This window comes from Bufo bufo, chromosome 1 (assembly GCF_905171765.1).
Source record: "Bufo bufo chromosome 1, aBufBuf1.1, whole genome shotgun sequence".
Classification (NCBI taxonomy): Eukaryota; Metazoa; Chordata; class Amphibia; order Anura; family Bufonidae; genus Bufo; species Bufo bufo.
In genome coordinates, this window is record NC_053389.1 from 32,434,198 (window position 1) to 32,451,822 (window position 17,625).

A 17,625-nucleotide genomic window follows, 5' to 3' on the forward strand; every position below is an offset into this window, starting at 1 on the left:
CTAATGGATTTTTTCAAATTTAAAATTATAGAGCAGAAATATGGGACAAAGTATTAAAGCGTAAAAGTGGGACAACTTTTTAAAGTTTAAGCATTGAATGAAAGGATGTGGCGCGCATCAATTAATTAAGAATTTCTTAAATTTGATTCCCTGTCAACTATGCAGAGCAGGGGTTTCTATCCGGCAAAATTTGAAAAATGTCACCTCACAATGTAACAGACAATTTTTTAAAATTTATGTTCCTGTCACCTATGTAGAGGTGCCCCAGTGACATCCACCATCCATTTCGATATCTTCTCTATTAACTTTCGATGTTCTTTTTTGAGCCTATCATGTTTATCGGCGAATCAGGGTTTCACGCCAGAGAGGGAGCGTGAGAAAGGAAGACCTTATCCAAGGGAGTTTAATGGCTGAAATGGGATGAAGCGGAAATGTGGGTATAGCAGTGGTACATCATACCCAAAAATTGGTGAATTTCACCCGAAAATGTAACTGAAAAAGTAGTGAAATGACATAACATAAAATATGTACAAATAAAAATAAAAAAATTAGATTTATGAGGTGGAGTTCCATATGGAGTAGGAGTTTGAGGAGGCGGTGGACGTAGTGGTGTAGGTGGAAGCTGCGGTGGAGGAGGACGAGCTAGCCAACACTGGTTTTGGTTTTAATTATTATTATTTTTTTATTAGGGTACACTACAAAAGAGTGTGAAATATCCAAAATACAAGAATGAGCAATTGCGCTGCAGTATAACAATGGCTGGTTAAGGCAGGTATACATATCTATTCTGCACAAGGTACGGACAAGTCCTGTGGGATCCATGCCTGGTTCATTTTAATGAACGTGAGCTTGTCCACATTGGCTGTGGACAGGCGGCTGCGCTTGTCTGTGATGACGCCCCTGCCATGCTAAACACATGTTCAGATAATACACTGGCTGCAGGGCAGGCCAGCACCTCCAAGGCGTAAAGGGCAAGCTCAGGCCATGTGTCCAATTTGGAGACCCAGAAGTTGAAGGGGGCAGCCCCGTCATTCAGTACGTGTAGGCATGTGCACATGACAGAGATGTGGACTACATTCTTTGAATTCAGCTAGGAAATCTCCCAGATACTTTAGCTCTCAGACAACACCTTATCTTCTCCAGAGCCCAAAGGTTTCATCCTACCGAAGAGAACACTCCTCCTTGGTGCGTCATATTGATTTTCTGTTGTTAGTACAGACTCCATTACAAGATGGCTGCTATAGCTAGATATTTACATAACAGAGTTAGTAAAACCATGCACACTGCTCAGATGCCAAGTCTTATCTCTTTTCTTATTTTCATATTTCAGCCAATGTAACAATGCCACATGCCTCAGGGGGGATGCCTTTTTTGATGTCTATATAGACTGCTGTACTTTCTGTAATAAACAAGAATTTGCTTTGACTCCATTGTGTGTGTCATAGTTATTTTCTTCAATGCACGTAAAACCCTTGGGTTACTACAAATTTGGAGCAGTAGAGCAAACTTGATTGGCCCTGATTAGGGGCATCTTTAACAGATGGCGCCCGATACGTGGGGGCTTGGGAGAAGTAACGTCGCTAGCCGAAGTTTCGGGTTCCCAGAGCACGGTGGACCACGCTTGAGGAGGAGGACTGCAGCCTCAGAGACAAGGTGCAAAAATGTTGGTTATCTCACCTGCCTCTTGCTGCTCTACTGTGCTGTGGTAATCTGTTCTGCTATTGAGGTTACGTATTTAGTAGCAACTTTGGTTCATGTAAAATCCTGAGTTCCTAGAATCCATATTTTGAGTTTGCTCTCCTGTGCTTGTGTTTTGTCTGTGTGGTTTGTGTCAGGCTCCTTCACAGTTAATGGTTAAGCAAAGCAAGAGATTTTGTAACATCCTGAAGTATGTCACTACACTTCTTCCACCCTGCTTCATAATGTTAAGTGTCTATGCATACTTCCATCTTGTGTGATCCAACATTGCATTGTCATTTTGTATATTTTTATGCCTGTTTTGTGTATATATGCTGTAATTCCCAATGTATACCAGCAGGTGGCAGCAGTATGCAGCAGGTCAGAGTTAGCTTCTAGGCTGGAATAGACCATTCCAGGCTAGCTCCCCCCTTTCTGAGGAGGAGTGGAATGTTCCCACATCCTACTTCAGGGGGAGGAAGGAAAGTTCTAGGCAGTGTGTGAGCCACCCCCCTGTTGGGGTAGGCTGTGTTAGTAGGAGCTCCCAAACAGGGATTCCAACCTAGGATCCAAGCCTCGGCTGAGGCCCAAGAACGACCTTCCCCTACCTCAGCTGGTGGACAAGGAAAGCAGCTCTTCACAGACATATAGATCTCCAGGAAGACAACACCATTCCCTGCGAGCAGTTCTGTAAGTACAGATCCAAAGACAAAGAGAAGATAAGTACCTCATCAGCTAGTCAGACCCATATCAAGCAGACTATAGACAGAGCAGAAGATAGATACCTGCCAGAATCTACTAGGCATATTTACAAGAAGCAGAATAGATATAAATTCCTGCCACATATTGCCACTACCTGCTGGGATCCTAGACTATTGCTGTACCTCTATGGATCAAAGCTGCAAAACCACCAAGTAAAGACAAGTTGGACCCTATTATCTGTGTGGATTCCAATTATCCTCAATTATTCCTGATAACCACACTCAATTTATTGCATGTGAGCCAGGATACAGGAGTCCAGCCGTACCAAGGTAGGAGACACCGTTGACACTACCATATCTGCTACACAGAGACGTTATCCCCCTCTGGCATTCCTCACCTGGTACATGAGCTATAACATCTTAAAGGGCCCTGCTACAGTACCTGCGCAAGCTGCAACTGGCGTCACAAACTTATACACATATAAACTGACCCACTGCATAGCATTCCCACTGACCCAGTGTCCTGCTCATTGCAATTTCCCCTGGCAGGGGTGGCTACAGTTGATTTCTGCTGGACCTGGACTGGGGCATCTTGACAGATCTCCCCTTAGGAGGTGGCAGATGGAGTAGCCCAGGGGGACTACGGTAAATATCTGCTGCACCTGGACTGGGGCATCTTAACAGATCTCTCCTTAGGAGGCGGCAGACATGCTGGACCTGGACTGGGGCATCTTAACAGATCTCTCCTTAGGAGACGGCAGACATGCTGGACCTGGACTGAGGCATCTTAACAGATCTCCCCTTAGGAGGCGGCAGACCTGCAGGACCTGGACTGGGGCATCTTAACAGATCTCCCCTTAGCAGGCGGCAGGTGGATTAGTCCCGGCTGGCAGCCCAGACGTGGGAGCCAGAGTGTATATACTGCGTAGGGGTGAGCTCTGCTTGGGAGCGTGAAGTTGAAGGTGCCAGCTTCTGTCTTGGTTGTGTGTGTGAAGTGAGTAAATCCATGGGAATCTTAACCCTAGGAGTACTAGTACAGTGGCACCCTGATTTAGGGAGGATGCTCAGAGGAAGCTAGTCTGGCAAAGATTCAGAAAGACACATTGTGTGTATGAAATAAAGGATCATGGATGTGAAGAAGTTGAAGATTACAGGATGTGATTTTAAATGGAGAATTGAGTGCGTGGAAGTAAGTATGGGAAGCATTGTATCTTGTGTGCATATGTGCCCCACACCGTGTGTGTCTCTGTTGCCCGGTGAATATAGAGGGAGAGACAAGGGGCCGCAGCTGAAACGGGGAGTGACGTCATGACATTGGAATGTGTGATTGTGAGAATACGGCAATACTAAGATATATTAGATATAATCAAAAGAAAATGTACGTGAGGTACTGAGTGTGTGTATGGAGCACATATGTATGTTATTTGAATGTTAATTGTTAATAAGTTCAAACACTTGTGTGTGTAAAAGTATGAGAAAGGGTTCTATAGGTCTGTCTGTTTCTATGTCTGTTCGACATTGAATGTTATGTCTGTGTGGACCGGGAATCTGACCTTGTGTGTTGCCAACTAGAAAACTGACTAGTAGAGGATGGTCACGCAGCAAAGTTTACTGTGAGCGAAATCAGCTCTACTGATGTGATGATGAGGCCAAATTAAGAGTTAAGTCGAGAATTAAAAAGATCATCACACAGGGAGGGGTGTGTGTTCTGGCTTTAGGCCAAAAAGGACTGAAATTATTACAAAGTTTCTCACAGGAGTGAACACAGGACATTCGGCCTTGAATTTAGAACATTCTATTCTTGATATAAAAAAACAATACAAGCATCAACATGAAAATAATTAAGTATAAGAAATTGGGCAGGACAGAAATGTATGACGCCACTGACACTACCCTCGAAGATGGCACTGTGAGACCCTACCACACCCTCCAGCAGGCATCTTAACTGAGGTAGCTTCCTGACCAGTGGACATCTTAACTAATCCAATTTCCGGCCTGGCTGCCATCTTAACTCCTATAACTTCTGGACGGCCCAGCGGCCATCTTAACTGAGGGAACTTCCTGCCCGGCAGCCATCTTAGTTACTAGTATTTCTCCAGATACGGCTACAATCGTGAAACAATACACATAGTTCCAAGTAGCACCACAAGGGGTACGCACTCGAGTCAGTACATGAAGGATACACATATTAATAATTAGTCATGACTGGTAGTATTGTTTAATTGTTCATTCAGATGAAATGTTTTAAATTCTATGTTTCTGTTTTTCAAGTAAAGTCAAGTGAAGTCCCCCCTCCTGAACATTTTCTTGAACCGCAAAAGGAGGGGATTGTGATGGAGATGGTCTCAACTGTGGTAAACTGTAGCTTTAAGCCCGGACAGATTCCGTTATTTTCTGTCTTTCATATGATGTTGCTGAAAAATGCTAACCTTGAGATAAGATACTACAGAAGTATTAAAGAATGTAAACAGGCAGTGAAAAACATCAGCAAGCTAATGAAAGGTGTAAACATGCCCCCACCATCTCCTATGGTAAACTGAGAGTAGTAGTGAGAAAAAGCATGTAGGGAAATAAAGGGTGGCTAAAAGATAACAAGCTTACAGAACAGACAGAAGTCTTCCTGCGAGAGGCAAGTGTACAGAGGAGGAGGTGTAGAGAGGCAGAGAAAGTCGGGTTGTGAATGTTATCAGGATAATGTTAAACCACCTCCCCAACAGAGAAAGGAAAAAGTAAGATTGGAAATTAGCAAATGTTGTGCCCATTCACAAGAAAGGTAGTAGGGAGGAATCGGGCAACTATAGGCCAGTAAGCCTGATATCAATAGTGGGGAAATTAATGGAAACCATACTTAAGGAGAGGATTGTGGAACATCTAAAATCCCATGGATTGAAAGATGAAAAACAGCATGGGTTTACTTCAGCGAGATCATGTCAAAATAATCTTATTGATTTTTTTTGATTGGGTGACTAAAATAATAGATGGCGGAGGTGCAGTAGACATCGCTTATCTAGACTTTAGTAAGGCTTTTGATACCGTCCCACATAGAAGGCTTATCAATAAATTGCAGTCTTTGGGCTTGGACTCCCATATTGTTGAATGGATTAGGCAGTGGCTGAGGGACAGGCAACAGAGGGTTGTAGTCAATGGAGTATATTCAGACCAAGGTCTTGTTACCAGTGGGGTACCTCAGGGATCTGTTCTGGGACCCATATTGTTTAATATCTTTATCAGCGAAATTGCAGAAGGCCTCGATGGTAAGGTGTGTCTTTTTGCTGATGACACTAATATTTGTAACAGGGTTTATGTTTCTGGAGGCATACACCAAATGGAAAAGGATTTAGGAAAACTAGAGGAATGGTCAAAAATCTGGCAACTAAAACTTAATGTTGATAAGTGCAAGATAATGCACCTGGGGCGTAAAAACCCAAGAGCAGAATATAAAATCAGTGATACAGTCCTAACCTCAGTATCTGAGGAAAGGGATTTAGGGGTCATTATTTCAGAAGACTTAAAGGTAGGCAGACAATGCCATAGAGCAGCAGGAAATGCTAGCAGAATGCTTGGGTGTATAGGGAGATGCATTACCAGTAGAAAGAGGGAGGTGCTCATGCCGCTCTACAGAGCACTAGTGAGACCTCATCTGGAGTATTGTGCTCAGTACTGGAGACCATATCTCCAGAAGGATATTGATACTTTGGAGAGAGTTCAGAGAAGAGTGACTAAACTGGTTCATGGATTGCAGGATAAAACTTACCAGGAAAGATTAAAGGACCTTAACATGTATAGCTCGGAAGAAAGGCGACACAGAGGGGATATGATAGAAACTGCTAAATACATAAAGGGAATCAACAAGGTAAAAGAGGAGAGAATATTTAAAAGAAGAAAAACTGCTACAAGAGGACTTACAGATGTCACATGGTTAGCACTCCTTTTTTCTGATTTTCTGAGTTTGGTTATCTAATCTAAGCAAACAAAATTGCTTTTTAATGGCTTTTGTCTCAATATAATGAAATGAGTTAAGAAATTAGAGTTAACAGCGGGAGTGCTAACCATGGTACATCTGTAGTTTTAAATTAGAGGGGCAAAGGTTTGAAAGTAATATCAGGAAGTATTACTTTACTGAGAGAGTAGTGGATGCATGGAATAGCCTTCCTGCAGAAGTGGTAGCTGCAAATACAGTTCAAGCATGCATGGGATAGGCATAAGGCCATCCTTCATATAAGATAGGGCCAAGGGCTATTCATAGTATTCAGTATATTGGGCAGACTAGATGGGCCAAATGGTTCTTATCTACCGACACATTCTATGTTTCTAAGTCTGCCACCCTATAATGGTCCTGGGAGATGAACCTGCAGAGTCTGCGGGACCCAGAACCCAGATGAGAGAGAGAGTTGTGCTGTGTGTGGCACTCTTCGTCCACACCACAATATAGGATCGTATTCTGTGTTGCCTGGATCACTGTCCATCCCCACAGACACCAATGTTTTGTCATTAAGATGACACAGGTGAGGGGGGAAAGTTAGACCAAGATTAGAAAACAGGCAATCTAGTACCTCCAGTATCGGCCGTGCTTTTAAACATTTAGCAGATTCAAGTCCGGTCCCAATTATATCCCTCACTCTGGGTGATGAAGAAGTAGTCCCGTTTTTGATTGATACTGGAGCAGCCAAGACAATTGTGCACAGCAAATATGGCCTCCTCTGACTTAATCTCCAAAAACACCAGTCCTTTAGTAGAAGTGGATGGGAAAGTAGTACACTCCCCTTTTTAACAGAACCCATCTGTGTTAGATTTGCCCTTACCCAAGAAGTTCTTGCCCAGTTGCTGGTCAGTGGTAACGTCCCCTGTTGCCTCCTGGGTACAGACTTGCTTGCAAAAGTACGTGCCAGCATCTCATACCAGGAGGATGGCACTGTGAAGCTCACAGGTGCCCTCAATGTCCAGGAATTTTGTTTATTAGCCGTTAGTGATAAAACTCCCTGGTCCATCTTTTTGTCAGTTCTCTTGGAAGATGAGAAGGAAGCCCTGCTTGCGGCAATGTTGGGCCATCTGTGGGCTATTGGACCCACGGATGTTGGCAAGCTCCCAGTTCCTCCTGTGGAAGTGCTGATGAAACCTGGTGCCCCACTTCCCAGGAAGATGCAGTATCTCTTGAGTATGGCACAGTCAGATGCCATATCTCAAACAGTCCGAGACTTTTTGAAAAAGGGGTTATAAAGGAGATTGTATCCCCTTCTAACACTCTTTTGTACCCTGTGAAAAAGAAAAGTGAAAAGGGCAAACCAACCTGACACCAGATGGTACGTGACCTATGTGCTGTCGATGAAGCAACAGTTTGTAACAGGCCCATTGTGCCCAATACACACCTTGTTGGCTCAGGTTCCCACTACCCCTACCCACTCCACTTTGATTGATTTGACAAATGTTTTCTTTTGAGTACCACTACATCCAGACAGTTGGTATTTGTTTGCCTTCACACATGTGGGTAAACAATATACCTGGGTGGTGCTGCTGCAGGGAGCCCAGAACTCACCTAGTATGTGTACTGCAACCATGTCACTCTTGTCCTTTTTTACAACATGGCTGCAAGTGAGAGAAAAAATAGAAACATTTCTGTTGTGTTGCATTACTGATGCCTTCCTGGGGTGAAACATCTCATCCGTGAATGTAAGAAGACTGTGGAGGACATCCCTTTGCCCAGAAACATGAATGCACAGAGGACATCATTTTTAGGCCCTGTTTTCACAGGTGAGGTGGTAGATGCCTTTTATGCCTAAAGATGACCAGTTGTTCTCCCCACACTGGGTCTATCAGATTACCACATTTAGATTGTATTATACAGAAGTGAATGGCCATGCCTCAGCTGTCCTCACCCAACTGCACGGCCAGTTACAACGCCCTGTGGCATATTATTCAGCCAGACTTGACCCCGTGGCCAGAGGTGCCCCTTTTTGCATCAGAGCTGTAGCAGTTGTACAAGCCATGCTTTATCAAGGTTCTGAGATAGTCCTGAACCACTAAGTGACAGTCATATTACGTCTATCCTCATGAAAGTACAACCCAAAAACCTTTTTGTTGCCGACAGAGTTAGATGTGATAACTTACAAAGTGTGTGGTTTAACTCTGCTAAATCCTTATGTGCCGGAAGAAGGCCACAATATGGTTAGGACTGAACCTCGGTATATCTCTGCTTGCTGATTTGAATGTTCATATTCATCCTGACTAAGGATAAGCGAATTGGTTCTCATATAGTTTTATAGGGCTTAGAAAAGACATCTGCCAATCCAGCTCAGCTCAGGAATTCAGTCCAAATTTCTCAAAAAGGCAAGAGAGAGACAATGACTAGTATACAAATGTTTGTTTCTCAACGGTATATACAGTACAGACCAAAAGTTTGGACACACCTTCTCATTCAAAGAGTTTTCTTTATTTTCATGACTATGAAGGCATCAAAACTATGAATTAACACATGTGGAATTATATACAGAACAAACAAGTGTGAAACAACTGAAAATATGTCATATTCTAGGTTCTTCAAAGTAGCCAACCTTTTGCTTTGATTACTGCTTTGCACACTCTTGGCATTCTCTTGATGAGCTTCAAGAGGTAGTCCCCTGAAATGGTCTTCTAACAGTCTTGAAGGAGTTCCCAGAGATGCTTAGCACTTGTTGGCCCTTTTGCCTTCACTCTGCGGTCCAGCTCACCCCAAACCATCTCGATTGGGTTCAGGTCCGGTGACTGTGGAGGCCAGTTCATCTGGCACAGCACCCCATCACTCTCCTTCATGGTCAAATAGCCCTTACTTTCAAAGTTTTCCCAATTTTTCGGCTGACCTACTGACCTTCATTTCTTAAAGTAATGATGGCCACTCATTTTTCTTTACTTAGCTGCTTTTTTCTTGCCATAATACAAATTCTAACAGTCTATTCAGTAGGACTATCAGCTGTTTATCCACCTGACTTCTCCTCAACGCAACTGATGGTCCCAACCCCATTTATAAGGCAAGAAATCCCACTTATTAAACCTGACAGGGCACACCTGTGAAGTGAAAACCTTTTCAGGGGACTACCTCTTGAAGCTCATCAAGAGAATGCCAAGAGTGTGCAAAGCAGTAATCAAAGCAAAAGGTGGCTACTTTGAAGAACCTAGAATATTACATATTTTCAGTTGTTTCACAGTTGTTTGTTATGTTATAATTCCACATGTGTTAATTCATAGTTTTGATGCCTTCAGTGTGAATCTACAATCTTCATAGTCATGAAAATAAAGAAAACTCTTTGAATGAGAAGGTGTGTCCAAACTTTTGGTCTGTACTGTATGTTTTAGTACACCAAAAAGTTACTAAATTAACAGTTAATAACTGATCCCGACCATATGTTTATTGTGTTGATTTCTTAACCTACTACTAACACATAGGATCATGTCATGGACTTTCATTCTAGATTGTATTACCTTTCTTGGCTTCTCACAATTGACACTGTTACAGACGCTCATGACGTATCACAAACTTATTTCCTAAAGCTTATAGATCAAGTGTTTTATGTACTATCATGGATTCATCGTGTTGATTATTTGTCCTAATTACTAATATATGGGACCACTCTAGATAATATTATCTTTATAGAATTGTTTCTCTATCACAGAATTCCTGCTATTGTAACTTTTTCCATCAATCTATTCATCAAAATATTGTGCCTATCAGGGATATTATTGTGTTGATGTATGATCATTCACTTTCTTTGATTAATGTAATGTGTTTTCATTGGCAAAGGGTATTCACATAACATCTGACATGTTCAAAGTTGTAATATTTTGGATCCAGCCTGTTGCCTCTGGATCAAGGGGGAGGGAAGAGTTAGGGCACTTTTCTTCCAGATCCAGAGGAAGAGGCTCATGACTGTTTGCAGATAAATGTCACAAGGGACAGCGGGATTTGGTAAATCAGCTTTAGATAATCCAGATCATGTGCTCTTTGTGGATGGATTAAGGTATGGCCAGGGTGGCAGTTACTATACAGGTTGGGCAGTGGTGATTAAACATGACACTAAGAAGCAGAGTCCTTACCACCACATGTGTGCCCAAGAAGCAGAGCTAAGGGCTTTGGAGATGGCTTGCAGATATGCAGATGGAAAAGCAGCCAACATTTACGCTGGTTCCAGGTACAGCCCATGACTATGGGCCCATTTTTAAAGCCAGAGACTTCCTGACCGCTTCAGGTAAACCCATCAAAATGGGGAAGCAGTGAGGTCTCTTATAGAAGCCCTCATGTCGCCAACTTGAGTGGCGGTGATAAAAACAAAGGTTACTGTAAAACAGACTCAGAGGAGGCAAAGGGAAAAGCCGAGACAGATCAGGCGACAAAAATGGCTGCCAAATTGCCCAGGCAGACCCCTGCCTTAAGTGGCTACAGCTGAGGTCCCTGAAATAACTCCTCCTATCTCGCTGGAAGTTCTTAAGACCTTACAGAACCAGGTGGGGAAGGAGGAAAGGGACCAGTGGATGTAAAAAGGGGGGACTGCAAATGAGGAAGGCCTAACACAGTTTCAAGGAACACTATGCATTCCCAGGTCCCTCTAATCCACGATGGCACAGGCAACCCATGGGGTGACGCACCAGTCAGAAGCTGCTGTGTGTTATTTAGTACATAGCGCATGGTACGCCCCAGGGTTTAGCACTGTAGCAGTTAGATATACTCAAGGATGTATGATTTTTGCCCAGAAAAACGTTAGACAAGGTGGTTAAGGTACCCCAGAAACACACGTATTGCCCTTTGTATCTGTTTCAACACTTGCAGACTACCCTCAACTACCCAAGGTGGTCATGTATGAGTACGCATTGGTGTGTGACGACTTGTTTTCAGGATGGCCAGAAGCATACCCGGTAGCTAAGAACACAGCAAAGAAGATTATGGCCGAAGTTGTATGCAGGTATGGGGTACCTGAGACCATTGAAAGAAACACAGGTGTTCACTTCACAAGTGAAGTGATGCAGAATATAATGAAGGTTTTCGGTATAGAACAGGCCTTACATGCTTCGTACCATCCACAAAGCAGCAGTAGAGAAAAAATAAAAAAGGAACTGAATGGGACACTAAAGGTAAAGATTAAAAATCCATGGCAGAGACTGGTAAGCCATGAACATGAGTGCCTGCTGGTAGCGTTTTTTCAGTAAGGTATACCCCTAACCGTGAGACACGCCTTAGTCCCTATAAGGTCCTTTGTGGGTCAGGCCCTAGGACAGGATTGTATTTCCCACAGTAGCTCCAGATGCAACATGGTTGTCTGACAGATTATGTGATCAGTTTGTACAAGGATTTGATTAAAATACATTCTCGAGTTTTTGCTTCACTTCCAGATGTTGATAAAGCACCAGGAACCTACCCACTTGTGTCTGGAGATTGGGTGGTGATAAAAAGACACGTTACAAAAGTCCTGTCCTCAAATCCTGGTTTGATGGTCCATTCCAAGTGTTGTTGACCACAAGCACATCAGTGAGGCTTGAAGGAAATCCTAATTCGAGTTATTTCATGAAAGTATTGAGTCGGGAGACTTTAAAGGATGTTTCTTGTTCCCCCTTGTGTGACTGCTGATCCTGACTAAAAGAATATGGATTCTTATTGAGATAGTAGAAATAGGTTTCTGGGCTGGATAAGAGGTGTGCAAAAGGAAGAACAAAGTTGTTACAGTCCGATACTTCTAGCCCAGTGACCCATTAATAGTATAGCCCAAAGACTCCCAGTATTGATAGTTCTTATGTTCACACTAATCAATGACCAGGTCATGAATGCCCTAAAAGGACTTACTTCCTATTCCTGAATTTTATCTTTAATTCTGCTATTTGCGTTAATTGTTTGATGTGTCATCCCCTGCATTAGAAGGTTTTTGTTTAAAGTCGTAGCTGAGGCTACCCCTGAGATGCTCATGGGAGATCTCCGTGAGGATGGGAGACAAAGCCCACTTAGCTCTGTTGGTCCCCCTTCCTGCTTACAACGCCACCTGGAGATCATCGACCATAGGGACTGACATCTGACTTTCCCATGCTAAGTCCAGTGTCATGGGAGGCTATACACTAGGCTAGGTCGTCATAGAAGCTGGCAAAGAGGATTCGAAGCATGGGGACAGATGTGCTAGGCTTTTGTTAGGGAAAGAATAAAGTCCAAAGGGGGACTGATAGAGATGTGGACTACATTCTTTGAATTCAGCTAAGAAAGATCCCAGATACTTTAGCTCTCAGACAACACCTTATCTTCTCCAGAGCCCAAAGGTTCCATCCTACAGAAGAGAACACGCCTCCTTGCTGCGTCATATATGCTTTTCTGTTGCTAGTACAGACTCCATTACAAGATGGCTGCTAGAGCTAGATATTTACATACCAGAGTAATGTACACCTGATTTTGTCCCCTACTTGGTTGTGCAGGGAAGGGATGGCTCGCCTGGAAAAGTAGTGGCGGCTGGGCACGACGTACTGTGGGACAGCCACCGCCATAAGGCCTTTAAAACTATCCATCTCCACCAGACGGAATGACAGCATTTCAAAGGCCAGTAATTTAGAAATGCTGGCATTCCGGGCTAGGGATAATGGGTGGGTAGGGGAGTACTTCCTCTTCCTCTCTAGTGTTTGGGAGATGGAGAGCTAAACACTTCCGTGGGACATTGTGGAGGTGCTTTGAGACCCAGGTGGTGGTGTTGCTGGAAGATCATCTCTTTGCAGGGTGGCAGGTGGCACTGTCACTCCAGAGGTGGATGAAGAGGCCGAGACTGCAGCAGAAGAGGAAGCAGGAGGAGCCAGAGACCTTTCTTGGTTTTTGAGGTGTCTACTCCACTGGAGCTCGTGCTTAGCACTTAAATGCCTGGTCATGCAGGTTGTGCTCAGGTTGAGAACGTTTATGCCTCGCTTCAGGCTCTGATTGCACAGCGTGCAAACCACTTGTGTCTTGTCGTCAGCACATTGTCTGAAGAACTACCACACCAGGGAACTCCTTGGAGCTGGCTTTGGTGTGCTTGGTCCCTTGCTGCGGTGGGCAGTAGCATGCGTACTGTCTAGAGGATGGCCGCTACACTTTTGCACCCTGCTCCCTCTTCTGCTGTGCTGGTGGCTCTGTGCGACCACCGCCTCTTCCTCCAAACTGCATAGGTCACTCGCATGACCTTGATTCCATGTGGGGTCGAGGACCTCATCGTCCTCCACATCATCTTCCACCCAGTCTTCACCCCTGCCCTCCTTGTCGGTCTGCACACTTTCGAAAGCCCCAGCAGTTGGCACCTGTGTTTCGTCATCATCCGAGACGTGCTGCGATGGTCCTCCCATGTACTCTGAAAGATAAGTGGTTGGGCATCGGTGCACTCAATCTCTTCCACTTCTGGGACAGGGATAGGTGGATGGCCCTGGATAACCCTGCTAACAGAGTCATCAAAAAGCATTAGAGACTGCTGCATGACTTGGGGCTCAGACTGCTTGGCTGATTTGCAAGGGGTTGAGGTGAAAGACTGATGGACATCGGCTGCAGGTGCCAACTCTGATCTTTCAGCAGGAGTCTGGGTAGGAGACAATGTGAAGGAACTGTAGCCACTGTCAGCAACCCAATCTACTATCGCCTGTACTAGTTCAGGCCTCACCATTCGTAGAGCCGCATTAGGCCCGACCAAATACCGCTGCAGGTTTTGTCGCCTACTCGCACCTGAGGAAGGGGTTTCACTTGTCGATCTGTGCCAGCTACACAAACCACGTCCACTTCCTGCAAAAGGAGCTCTACCAGCAGCACCACGACCTGGGCCACGTCCCTTATTTGACGCTCTCCTTATATTTCTTGAATTTAGGATCTTGCCCTAAATGGGTGTTTAATTAATAGTAGAATAGAACGACAGTATGTACAGGGTGTATCTCACACGCCCTGAACCAGACTAGGCCTCAATTAAATTTGTTTGCCCAAAATGGCTGTATTTCAAATACCTGAATAGAACCCCTGTATATAAAGGATGTATCTCACACGCCCTGATTCAGACTAGGCCTCAATTAAATTTGTTTGCCCAAAATGGCTGTATTTCAAATACCTGAATAGAACCCCTGTATATAAAGTGTGTATCTTACACGCCCTGATCCAAACTAGGTCTCAATTAAATTTGTTTGCCCAAAATGGCTGTATTTCAAATACCTGAATAGAACCCCTGTAAATAAAGGGTGTATCTCACACGCCCTTATCCAGACTAGGAACTAGTGTTAGGGACCACTCCATGGAGGCGACCTTGACGTGGTGAGTGGCTTATTACGCTTTGGCCAAAATGTACACCAATGCCTCATCCAGCATAGAGGCAGGGCAGAATGCTGGTTGCAGAGTGCCATTGCATTTGTGTCTTTTTCTTTGTATATGTATTTCGCCATAGCAATGTGCACCTACATATAGGGTTGTGCTGATTGAATCCCCCACATTTTTTCTTTGTAGTATATATTGGAGGCGTGGCGATCTCCATGCAGTCATGCACACCTGACCAGTCAATCTGTCCTGGAGGCTGGTTTTAAAGTCAGTATAAAAATGAGTCTGCACCTACCAGTAGCCATTTGGCTCCAGGAGAAGTGTATAGTGGGCTCAGCATGCATGTTGGTACTTGCATCCCTGGATCCGATGAAAGCTGTAATGGCACCGGACGGGGTTAAAAGCAGAGTGTGCTTGGCGTGCATGCTGCACCTGCATTCCCTGGACTTTGTGTGGCTGTCATGGCCCACAAACAGGTAGGAACTAGTGTTAGGGACCACTCCATAGAGGCGACCTTGACGTGGTGAGTGGCTTATTACGCTTTGGCCAAAATGTACACCAATGCCTCATCCATCATAGAGGCAGGGCAGAATGCTGGTGCAGAGTGCCATTGCATTTGTGTCTTTTTCTTTGTATATGTATTTCGCCATAGCAACGTGCACCTACATATAGGGTTGTGCTGATTGAATCCCCCACATTTTTTCTTTGTAGTATATATTGGAGGCGTGGCGATCTCCATGCAGTCATGCACACCTGACCAGTCAATCTGTCCTGGAGGCTGGTTTTAAAGTCAGTATAAAACTGAGTCTACACCTGTCATTACTGGAATAGTGGATCAGGTATGGAATCCTTTGGCAGGGACGAAATAATCCCCTGGACTTTATATTCATCATTGTTATCCACCTGAATGGGAGCGGGTGGCACCGGCACTCTGCCCACAAGGGTGTTGGCACGGTAGGGTTTCAGTAGTGATACATGAAACACCGGATGGATGGTAAATGAAGTAGGCAGGTTTAGTCTCGCCGCGACGTCGTTGACCATTGAGGCGATAGTGAATGGTCCCAAATAGCGAGGGCCCAATTTTTTGGACGGGCAGGTCAGTTTAGGGTGCTGAGAAGATAACCATACCCTATCCCCACTTCTGTACTTGGGGCTCTCGGTGCGTCTCCGATCGGCCTGAGTCTTTTGCTGTTGCTGGGTAGTGCGGAGCTTCCGCACTAGGGTACGTAGCAAACCCCGGAGACGATGGAGGCGCTGGGCCACTTCAGGTACGGGAATGTCCACCGGAAGGTCTGGAAGAGTCAAGGGATGGTACCCGTAATTCGCATAAAAGGGCGAGAGTCCCGTAGAGGTATGCTGCTGTTGATTGTATGCATATTCTGCCAGAGGGAGAAGGTCCACCCAGTCGTCTTGTAGGTATGACGAATAGCAGCGGAGATATTGCTCGTCCTCTCTGTCTGGCCGTTGGACTGGGGATGATAAGCAGAGGACAGGATGCGGGTGATGTGGAGGCAGCGGCAAAATTGGCTCCAGAAACGGGAGGTGAACTGCGAACCCCGATCAGATACAATAGAGGAGGGGAGTCCATGTAGGCGGAACACGTGCTGTAAAAACAATTTTGAGGTATGTTGGGCTGTTGGAAGGCCGGTCGTTGGAATAAAGTGGGCCATCTTGGTGCATCTATCTACTACAACCAAGATCGTAGTGTGGCCCTGTGAAGGAGGTAAGTCCACCACAAAATCCATGGCGAGGTCCCTCCAGGGCACTGTTGCCACGGGTAGAGGTTGTAGTGGGCCGACTGGCCGGGTGTGCGGTCTCTTGTGCATGGCACAGATGGTGCATGAGCCCACAAAGGAACGTACATCCGCCGCTAGGGAAGGCCACCAGAACTGCCTTTGCACGTACTCTAAGGTATTGCGTATTCCCCTGTGACCTGCGGTTGGGTGGTCGTGATGATGTTGCAGGATCGGCACCCGATGGGAAGTAGGCACGTAGATCTTTCCCTGATGGTAACGTAGACCCTGCCTTTGTGGCAGGTGTGCTGCTTCTGACGGTACGGTCACGCTGGCTTGTCGGATCTCTTCGAGTAATGAATGTTGTGTGGCCAAAAAGTAGGTGCTTGGAAGGATGGTTTCTGGAGGTGAAAACACGGCATCAGTGTCGTGAAGACGGGAGAGGGTATCGGCCTTCCCATTCTTTGATCCAGGACGATATGTTATCTGGAGGGTGAAGCGGGAAAAGAAGAGGGCCCACCTGGCTTGCCGGGGCCATAACCTCTTAGCAGTACGAAGGTATTCTAGGTTACTGTGATCAGTATAGACAGTTACCGGGTGCTTGGCTCCCTCCAGCAGATGCCGCCACTCCTCCAGCGCATTTTTTATGGCCAGTAGTTCCCTCTCGCCCACATCGTAGTTTTGTTCCGCCTTGGTTAACTTGCGGGAGTAGAACGCCACTGGGTGTAGGAGTTGTTTCTCCCCTTGTCTTTGGGAGAGAACTGCCCCGACGACTTTCTCTGAGGCATCTGTCTCCAGGTAGAAGGGGAGAGCAGTGTCAGGCTGCGCCAGTACCGGAGCTTGTGTGAAAAGCCTTTGGAGGGTTTGGAAGGCCTTATGAGCGGCAGGGGTCCATACAAATGGAACGTTGTTCCCGGTTAGGACCGTAATAGGAGCGCATATGGCCGAGAAATTCCGGATGAAGCGACGGTAAAAATTCGCGAAACCGATGAACTGTTGGACCATTCATCGGTTTCGTGGGATAGGCCATTCTAGGACGGCCTGAACCTTCTTGGGGTCCATCTGCACTTTTCCGGGGGACAGTATGTATCCCAAGAATTCAATAGAAGGAACCTCAAAAATGCTCTTCTCCAGCTTCCCATAGAGTCGGTGTGTCCGAAGGCGCTGGAGGACTACCTTCACATGTCTCTCATGCTGCTGGAGTGTGTGGGAAAAAATAAGGATGTCATCCAGATACACTACCACATATGTGTCCAGAAGGTCA